General features: G+C 39.2%; 1 long non-coding RNA gene across 1 annotated transcript; it reads right to left on the minus strand.

The window, feature by feature from the left end:
• Positions 1–203: 203 nt before the first annotated feature.
• LOC114557244 (uncharacterized) lies at positions 204–7,173 on the minus strand. The gene is made up of 3 exons (XR_003692772.1): positions 7,091–7,173; positions 6,941–6,995; positions 204–373 (listed from the first exon to the last, which is right to left on the minus strand). It is a non-coding gene; the product is annotated as an uncharacterized LOC114557244 (long non-coding RNA).
• Between the last annotated feature and the right edge of the window lie 3,074 nt (positions 7,174–10,247).

Raw genomic sequence — 10,247 nt, forward strand, 5'->3', positions numbered from 1 at the left:
GTCTACAATGGCAGGAAATGCCAATTGGATTACAGGTTACAGCTAATTGACAGCAGATGTGCTTAACAAGGAGTGGGCTGTTAAGGCACCTGGAAATGAAAAAGGGGCTGGGGAGAAAGATGGATGACACATACACACACAGACACATACACAAGGAATTTAGTGATGCTAAAACTTTTTACAAACCATCTCTTTATTTTTCTTCTTGCCCTGCAGCTGTGTGTAGTTACAGTGTGACCCCAATAAAGTCCCCTCCTCTGCCTCCCTAATAAAAGGGGTAAATAACTACCCCTCCCTCACTGTTTATTACCCCCTTGGGCAGTAAAAGGCAGCTGTCTGGCCTCCTTCAAAACACCCGGCCTGCTACGGACCCCTGTAAAACACACACACACACACACACACACACACACACACACACACACACACATACACACTCATACACACAAACACACACACACACACACACACACACACACACACAATAAGACACTCAAACTGTACACGCAGCTCATAAAACACTGTTGTGACTCACCCAAAAGGTGGACAGATAAAGACGAAGCCCAACAAGAGGGTCTGAAAAAACAAGAACAAACTCAACACATCATCTCTGACATCCTGACTGCATCCATATCCCTGCAGGTTGTTGGCTTTGCACGTAACAAGGAACAGAAGACAGTTTGGCAACGTTGGGACATACATACCTAACTTCTACACTCCCTGTAAGTCTGGAAATAAACAGTGACACACTGTTGAAAGGGCAAAAACATGCATGCATACCAACAAAATAAAAAAATACCTGTGGGAAATTTAATATATAACATACAAATGTAACCATTGTAGCTATCTGAATAGAAACCAAACTTTGGTGCTATTGTGTGAGAGCAGGTTTGTTTAAGTGCCCCGGGGCCACGGCTGAGTCAGCTTGCAGTTTGATAAATGACTTATGTTCAGGGAGGAGTGGAGTGTGTGCACTTGTCCGCATACTTGAAAGTATGTCACAAAAGGTAAGATGGGTGATTTGTGATCTGGTTGACGCAATTATTGCCACATGGGTCAAGTGTATTCTGGGTTAGATAGTAAAGAAGAGGGAAGGCTCGTAGAAAGATTCCCCCGCAGGGGGCCGAGTGGGAGAGCATGAAAAAGAGGCACATATCTTTGTGATAGTCTGCACACCAAACACAAATTCATAGAAAAAGCATGCATGTGACAGTCTGATGACAAGTGAGTGTCATTAAACACCCTCACATACTGTACTGTCTCTTTCAAAGATATTGATTTACAGCCGCACACACACCTGCAAGCATGTACAAACTGATACACACATCTAACAGCCACACGTAACATGGTAAAGAGCACCAATCTCCTGTGGCAAAAGCAAGTAGACCACCCAGGAACCTTTGAGGCCTCTTGTAAAACAATGGTCAAGGATAGTACACATGAGAGCAACAACCACACACACACACACACACACACACACACACACACACACACACACACACTTTTTTTTTTAAATATCTTAACATTTCCTTCTTTTCCCTGTCAAGATGTAGAGTTAATAAGCCACAGAAAATGCATGAGAGAGTGGGGAAGGTATTCAGTAAAGGTCATGGGAAGACATCTGGAAATCAAGACTATATGGTTGGCACCTTGGCCCACTGAGCCACACAGGACACTCAAACCAACAACCTTTAAAAACTCTCCTCTTTAATGTCTGGGCAGAGAATCCTTCCATTAGGGAAAATAAAATCAAAGAGTGGAATGGAATGGAGAGACGTGGAGACGTTGAGTCAGATACTAAAAGGACAGGCGAGGTAATGGTGAAAGCTCCTTTTAACTTCCTAGTATAATTTTATAAAAGATGATTAATTCACTTACACACAAATGGGCCAAAGATTTACCTATGTACTATGTTCAGACATCTGCAGATCTACTGTCAGCTTAGTGGGGAATATCCCCGATGAGAATAATCGTCCTGCTCCTCCGCTAAGTGTAGGACAATGGTCTCACAGTATACCAGAGGACGGCTGAATGAAGTCTTTGTAGAGATAAAGAATTTAATAATAAATCTGATTACAGACTCTGACGTGGCTGACCTCTGCAGAAACAGAGGGAGATGATGAAAAGATGGAAGATACTATAGACAGAATAAGAAAAAGGAGACAGTATGGGAGAAGTTAAAGAGGGAAAAGAATTCTCTTATACGTACAGTACGAGGAATTAGACATTGCATTGTTTTTTATACTATAAAAGTATAGCTCAAACACTGCAAAGTATAGAAAGCAGATGGAGTGCACTTTCAAACCCAGTTGGGTACAATTTGTTGCAATCTAACTGTTGTGCCATAAATTCTATCTTTACAACTTTTAAAATGTTGCGTTTTTGTTGACATTGTCAAAAATGTGTAAATTCAATAATATGTTTATTACTGAGGTTAGCCAAATTATTTCAAAATTAAAGATGGTTTTTTACTGGACTACATTACACTTAGATGTATACAATTTGTATCCTCCTATTTTCTTACATGAGGGGTCAGAATATTAGAAACATCTCTGAATATGATGCAACACCACAGCTAAGTAATGTATAATGTAAAGTATGCTAAAACATAGTTCAAACAACACCTGTATGACAGTGTCAAACCATTTTTTAAATTAAAGGCATCATATAAGTAGTTTTTATGGCAGAACAGTTGTACTGGATTGCATTAGATTGTGTAGGTGTACCTCATGAAGTGAACACTGACAGGCAAATTCATAAAAGGATTGCACGTTTTTTTGTGGCAACTAAACCTGTACAAATATGACAAAAATAAACAGTGTAATTCTCAAAGCACCCTACGCTGCCAAAACAGTCCAATTAATAAAGATCAGCGCTAATAGCCATGCAATATTCACTGGCAGAGTACCTTCCCTTTATTGCCGCAACAGTAGCCTACACCCATATGTGACAAGTACTGATATTAATACTGCTGGTTATCATATAACCAGATATTTTTCACATGTGTGCTTGTAAATGTTTGTTATCTTAAAATGCTAATGCATATGTTAATCACAAAAAAAAGTACACACATACATGATTGTTGAGCATCTGATTCCAAAAACATGGCCTAATATGCTGCTGTAACAGCCTCGACTCTTCTGGTTTCAGGCTTTGTGCAACAGGGACAACAACCTCTTCCACACCAAAATCAGAAAACCATTTCTGCATGGACCTCACTTTGGGAACGGGGACACTGTCATGCTGAAAGAGGAACTTCCCCAAACTTTCGCCCCAAAACTTGGAAGCATCCTGTAATGTTAAAATATAATATAATATCTGTTAACAGATGTGGGCAGATGTGTCCACATACTTTGGTCATTTAGTGTAGCATCTACACATGTAGCCAGCAACATAAGAATTAGATGAGAGTGAAGAGAGGCGCCCAGGAGGATCATCAGGCTTTACAGGATGATCAACTGTCAGAGCTCAATGACTAATTCCTTTTTTATAGTAATCGCTCAATGTCAAAACACTCTCACACACCAACGCACAAAGGAACAAACATGCAAGCATATGCCCATTTCACCCACAACTTGTTTTGTTAAGGCAAACGTGTATCCTCCACAGCTACTGTTGCTTTTGTTCCGGATCAACCGATTTATTACACAAAAAAACCTGGAGATGAGTGTATTCAATACGTTAAGCTTCAAGTGATCCCTGAGAGCCTCCAGGGAATCTAAGAGAAGGTTTAATGAGGTATAGCATTACAAACTCTTCAAAGGAAAAATAATAGCTGGAGGTAGATCAGTGGTACTTTTAAAGAACCTGCATCTCTCCATACATGAGGTTCAGCTTATCACACTCTCTTTTTTCCCCCTTTTTTTTTTCTTCTCTCCCTTCCTCACTCGCTCACTCTCTTTCTTCTTTTGACCAGCTCCAGACAGCAGCCAGGTTAACACATACCGGAGACCAGCATGTCATAGCTGGACACAGTGTGGCTGGCCGAGGTGTGCTGTGGTGTCGTTTGATTGGTTGCAGAGGACTGTGATTTGGGAAACAGGGGTGGGAGGAAGCACACCTTGTATAAAAAAATTAAAATAAAACTACTGGCTGCTGCACATGCATGCAATCTCACACAAACACACTGAAACATGTGAATAATAAATGAAAATAAATCCAAATCTGTGATCCACAAGTTGCTGTATGTTTGAGAGAGCAACGTTTTCTGAAATAGCAAAGCCGTGCACTCTTCGTGGGAAGAAGCATTGCACACTGACAGAACATCATTATTATAACTACAGGCGTAACATGTTTGGTGCGGCTGCTGCCAAACCAAGCAGGATTGACGTCGCAGGAGCACCTGCTGACAGATAGAAAACAGGCTTGTCTGCTAACACTACGGTCTAACTAAATCCACAAATCGCAGCTACAGTACTGTACTGTACTGCACTGATGATATAACACGCCAGTGCGATGGTCTTCTACTGCCCTCCATCTATCTATCTATCTACCCAGCCAAACTCATCCAACAGGCAAAATATCCCATGGACATGCCAGCTAATGTAGTACTACGTTCAGACATTCCTTTTGCTCCTCAGCCTAAAATGTGCATTTGCTTTAAAAGGGGAACTTGGGACACTAAGCATTAGACATCAGTTCAATGTCCAATCTCTGCTGCTGTCTCTGATAGACCACACATGAAGTTTAGAATATTTTTTGGTGCTACATTTCTTTATTTTAGACCAGAAAATACATGACTGCACATCTTAATATAATATGCACAATCAGGAGTAAACATCAGCATCAGAGACCTAGTCTAAAACACTAAAGTCTAATTTGCTTTTAAGGTCTGTGTAGAAAACATTAAGGTGACTCTTCAATGTATAATCAATGTCAAATTTCTTAGTGGACACAGAGAATAAAGTATGGCCGGAATCTACCTGTATTGAGTGTTCACTCTACTTTGCACTTTGTAAAAGCTGTAAAAGTTATCTACTCTGCATTTATTACAGCAGTGTGACTCCTGCAGAGTTTGATTTTATGCCTGAAGGTAATTGGCTCCTGCATAGCTCCTAGTGGTGTGAAACGGTTTGTAAGTGTGTTTATTTTGGCTCTCACTCCAGTTGCTCTGTGTAGGAATCAGTGGTTGTGTACAGGTTTGGTTGCATGTGAGCAAGCGTGTCTGGCTTAACATACGGCTGCCAGTCAGCATTACTTTGTTGCCAGTCAAGTTACAGCAACAGCCACCTTCCAAAAGAATTATTACTATGTGGGTCACTGCAAACATAAAAAGTGTATGTGTCTCTTAGCGATATTTGAGATGAGGACCAAAACAACCAAGATCCGAGAAGAAGAATATGGGGAAAAAAGACAAAGACAAAGAAGAGGAAGGCAATAATGGCAAGGACACTGATGGAGACCAATGTCAATTAGGCAGTAACTGTAAGTGCAATGATGGAGAGACCGAGGTCAATTATCCAATAATCATTATCTTTAACCCCACTGGATTCATAAATCAAAAGCTAATGAAGTTCTTCTCCTTTTCAGATGTATTATGAGTTTTTGCACTCTCTGTCCTAGTCCAGGCAGAAATCCATCACCATATAAGTCTCGACTGGGAGAGCTGATTTGCAAGAGACAGAAAAAGACACTCTCCATTACTACAAATGTGAAAGGAGGAATTCAGCATTATATCAATCAGCTGACCATCGTGACAATCAGTAGACAAGCAGGCCTTGGAGGATCTTTTGCAATTTGCTATAAAAAGCAAAACCCACCAATTTCGACTGGCTGTTACAGTACTCAAGCACTCCGTGCTGCTCAGACAGGCTTGGAAATGTACAATAGTTAAAACAGAGCAGCACCAAGTGGTGACAAGTGAGAATTGTTTTAGCAGCAGCCAATAACTGCGTTTTTTTTGCAATGACACCACAACATCGAAAACGTCTCTGGTTGAACCATTGAACCCCTTTGAAGCAAAAACACAAAATCCTCCAAATCTCATAGGTTACAGTAAACCTTACCTTCAGATAATGGGCTACATAAACACCATCAAATACATGAAATACCACTAAATAACAATACAAACTAGTAAGACAAGATAAGAAAAACGTTGTCACAAGTGACAGATATGTTTGACAGGGCAGGCTCAAATGACATAAAATACATATAAGATACATATAGAAACAATGCAAAAATAACAGAAGTATAGAAAAACACCAATGCAGACTACTATATGACGATAAGTAACAATATGCGTTTTCACAGGAATTGCTAGGCTATACCCTTTTAACATTGCAACAGCATGTGACTGTAAACAGCATCAGATATCAGCAGCTTCCTTTTCTGAATGTTGTTTTAAGTGAATTTTTAGCAAATATATCCACAAAAGTTTTTGCTGCTGTATCACCACTGTGGGAAAAGGGAAATGCTTTGTCCTGGCACTTTTAAAGTGGATGACTATGAATGCAATTTTTTGACTTGAGCAAATAACACATTTGTAAAATATCTCTGTGGTAGATATGGGCCAGTGCAAATTAACTACACTGTATCCACTTTCCAAAAGTCAAATTAGCATAAAATTAACTGGAATACAAAATGTTGCAAATGAATGTGTGGATCAATTAAGAGGAATAACAAATCATGCATGTGTCAGAGGCCTCCGAAATGAATTGTTTTTATGTGAATCGATTATAAAATGGAGATTCTCTTTTTCCCTCCAGTGTCTCAATATGTGATAGACATCTAAAATAAGTCAAACAAACTGGAACTTTGTTTTTAAAGACAGGAAACTCATTAACTTTAAATCTGACCCAGTTTAAAGACTTTCATGTTAGTAATCTCAGCTATTCCCTGGTGAAGTGTTTCTTGGTCCCCAGGGGTCAGAAGAAACAAATTGACAGAGTTGAAGATTTATGCTTAGCTTATAAAGTTGTTAGCCAGAAACTGTCTAGTTACTTACACATGCAGCAAAAACACGGTTACAGGATCAACGCCGAGTTCTTCTTTATGGCCATCTGGGGAATATTCCCATATGTTATAGTCCTCGTTTGGTCGGCCAAGTCTTAAGAAAAATATCATAAATGTACCACTTTGTTCACCTGTCACTCACCTCACTGCTGGGAAAGTAGCGTAGGCTACAGTCAGCTAGCCAACCGTCGCAGATGGCTACTACCGGGAAACCAAACATTTCAGTCATTTTGGTTTTTATTTAATTCCTTGCGGGAAAAATTTTGTAAATGTGAGCTCATTAAACGGAGGATAATCTTATTGGTGCATTATAAGGTGGGGAAAAATTGACAGCAGGTGGGTTTAAAGTAACAAAAACATGACTTAGTCTGATGGAAAGGAGATAATTTCTATTAAAAGTTGAAAGAACCAACTTTAAATTAAAGATGGCGCAGAATTTCTTTCTCACTCACCGACTGGAGTGCTGCTGAACGGTACTGCTGCCACTAATGGGAGGTGAAATGGTGCTAGTGCTGGGTCATTGGCATATAGAGGCTACATTTTTCTATTCAATTTAAGTCACTGGTTCCCATTACATGGAAGGTATTGAAAAAATATGAACTTTTCATAAACATATCTATAAAAAATAGGAGAAAAAAACACTAAAATCCCATATAAAGAGGTGTGTCCAGATACATTTTTGTATTAAATTTGAGTAAATGGGACAAATTACATGAACATTTTTGAGAACAAAACATGGATATTCCATAAAAAATATTAGTAGAGAATAGAAAAGCACTAACACGTCAGTGTAAGGCACACTACACTGTGTTGCAAGAATGGTTATTGAGTCTCTGATATTGTGTTATTCCAGATCAGCACTATACAAAGGCTACAGTGGTGAGCTTCCAGACCCATCACCTCTTGACACTAAAGCTGCCTGTATGCTGGCTTCAAACCAGACTCTGCTCCACTTATCTGCACCAGGGATATCTCACCTGATAAACCACTTGTGGAGTCCATCTTTGGGAAAGTACAGGCTGGCACCCTCTTGTATCAGCATGCACCTCCTACATCAGATGGTGTCATCACCCATTCCATGAGGATGCCTCCACATTCCCAAAACTGCCACTAGAGGGCTACCAGTTAAAGCCAACACACACGACATATTGTATGTGCCAACAAACCAAGAAATGTTGCATCTGACATCACTGTCTGTGACTTTGTCACAGTTGCACAAGATTGAAGAAGCAACAAGGTGGACTGGATCTGGAGACATGTGCATTATGGGACTCACTGCAACTCAGAAAACCTGAACTTGAGAAAATGTGGACTAGTGATTCATCCTGATGCTCGGGATGTACGCTCAGTGGAAGCTGTCAAGCAACCTGAGATTTCACCGGAAATACAAGACACTGCTGTGCATAGAGCGTATTGTCACAGTTGTAATACTAGTGGTGGAAAGTCATTAATTTACTTTAGTATTTCCATTTTCTGCTACTTTATACTTCTACTCCACTACATTGCAGAGTAAAATATTGTACTTTTTACTCACTACACACACTACTTTGCAGATCCAGATTAATAATACAGAAAATAATCAACAAATAAACAATGGTGTATCATTTTGGATAAAGATTATGGCATCTTTTAAAAAAGCAATGCACCTCATAGAATCACATGCATTCGGCATAATTGTGCCACTGTGGACATGTGGAGGAGTAACTGTAGAGGCCTGAGAGTGGCGCCCAAGAGCTTTACAAGAATATTCAGGACAGATGGGTCCATGTATTACAGTAGGTGCAATTCATTATCCATGTGTAACATTATTCACATTGACATTATTTCATTATTTGAATTCCGTCTAACTCCCTCTAGGTGTGGTCCAGGTAACAGCTTACTGCACAGCATTTCATGCTCTTATCCTCATTTACACATATTCGCATGTCCAGAACAGCTTCAGTGGTCATTGGTATGATCTTCCAAGTGTCTGTGTTTTGAAGACGAAGGCCATCAAATTTGATTCACAACATTTTCAAACTCATCAAACCAGTGTATCTGTAGATGGGGGCATTGTCATCCTGGAAGAGACACCCATCAGGATAGAAATGTTTCATCATAAGATACAGGTGATCAAAATACAAGTAGATTTTAGCTCAAACTGTTAAAAGAAGTTTTTTTTTCTGTAAAATCTGTCTTGTAGCCTATATCTGAAATAATTTGGCTAACCTTGTCAGTATCAGGGCTCTAATGTCTTCATCATTCCCTTAATAATCACATTCACCAACCTTTTTCACAGCACACATTTTGACTTGTTATAGCAAGAAAAGTACAGGTGGAACTAATAAGATTAACTTCACTTTCCAGCATTTAATGTGACACAATGCAGCATTTAATTATGTTATTAGTTACACCGGTGTTCGACATGCCAGTGAAATGCCCCTTACAACAGAGCAACTGTAGGGGTAAAACATTCAGACACGTACCATTCACCTTTATCTGAATTTGAATAATTTCAAATTAAAAGGCTGATATAACGTTCTGGAAACTTTATAAATGGTTAAGATGTCATTAATTACTTCATTAATGATTAATACATCAAATGAATAATTGACTAATGCTATATTTGTAAGCCATTAAAAAGAACAACTTTTGGGTTGCCAGGTTGTGGAAAGTCCTCTTCCAGCGTGACACATGCTTTATCTTTTTACAGCTACAGCTCCTCAAATTCATCAGGAACAACCCTCCCCAACCACTTATTTTCTGGAAAAGGGCATCTGATCAAGAATCACACTTGATGGATTGTTGTAAAAACCCTTTATTGATTATCGATTAACAATATAACATTATAAACATGTATAACTGCACGTGACTAACTAAACTAAAGCTTGTGGCTTAGTGAGATTTGAAACATAGTAACATTGGATTTTCCACTACCTGGCAACCCAAAAGTTGATCTTATCAATGACTTATTAACTGATCTCAATTTATTAACCAATAGCCAACAATTATAGCATATAACCTCTTTATAAAGGGTACTTTATTAGAAAGTGGTAGGCTACTTTGTTTTAGTTTTTAGTTATTTTCCCCAAAGTTGGAGATCTTATGTGTGAATGGCAACTCAAAGAAAAAAAATAAGCAAGTCAGAGGTGACCTGAAATATTTGACAGAGAGAAATCGTCGGAGCATGTTTTAAAAAGAAAGAGAGGGAGAGAGAAATGTGGGTTTGAGGTTTGTCAATGTGAACCAGTTGCTCAGAGAGGACTCTGGTGGGAGGGAGGGGAGCTCTGAGGATAAATGCGCTCTTTCATTTCAGAGTG

This window comes from Perca flavescens, chromosome 6, assembly GCF_004354835.1.
Source record: "Perca flavescens isolate YP-PL-M2 chromosome 6, PFLA_1.0, whole genome shotgun sequence".
In the NCBI taxonomy this organism is placed as follows: domain Eukaryota; kingdom Metazoa; phylum Chordata; class Actinopteri; order Perciformes; family Percidae; genus Perca; species Perca flavescens.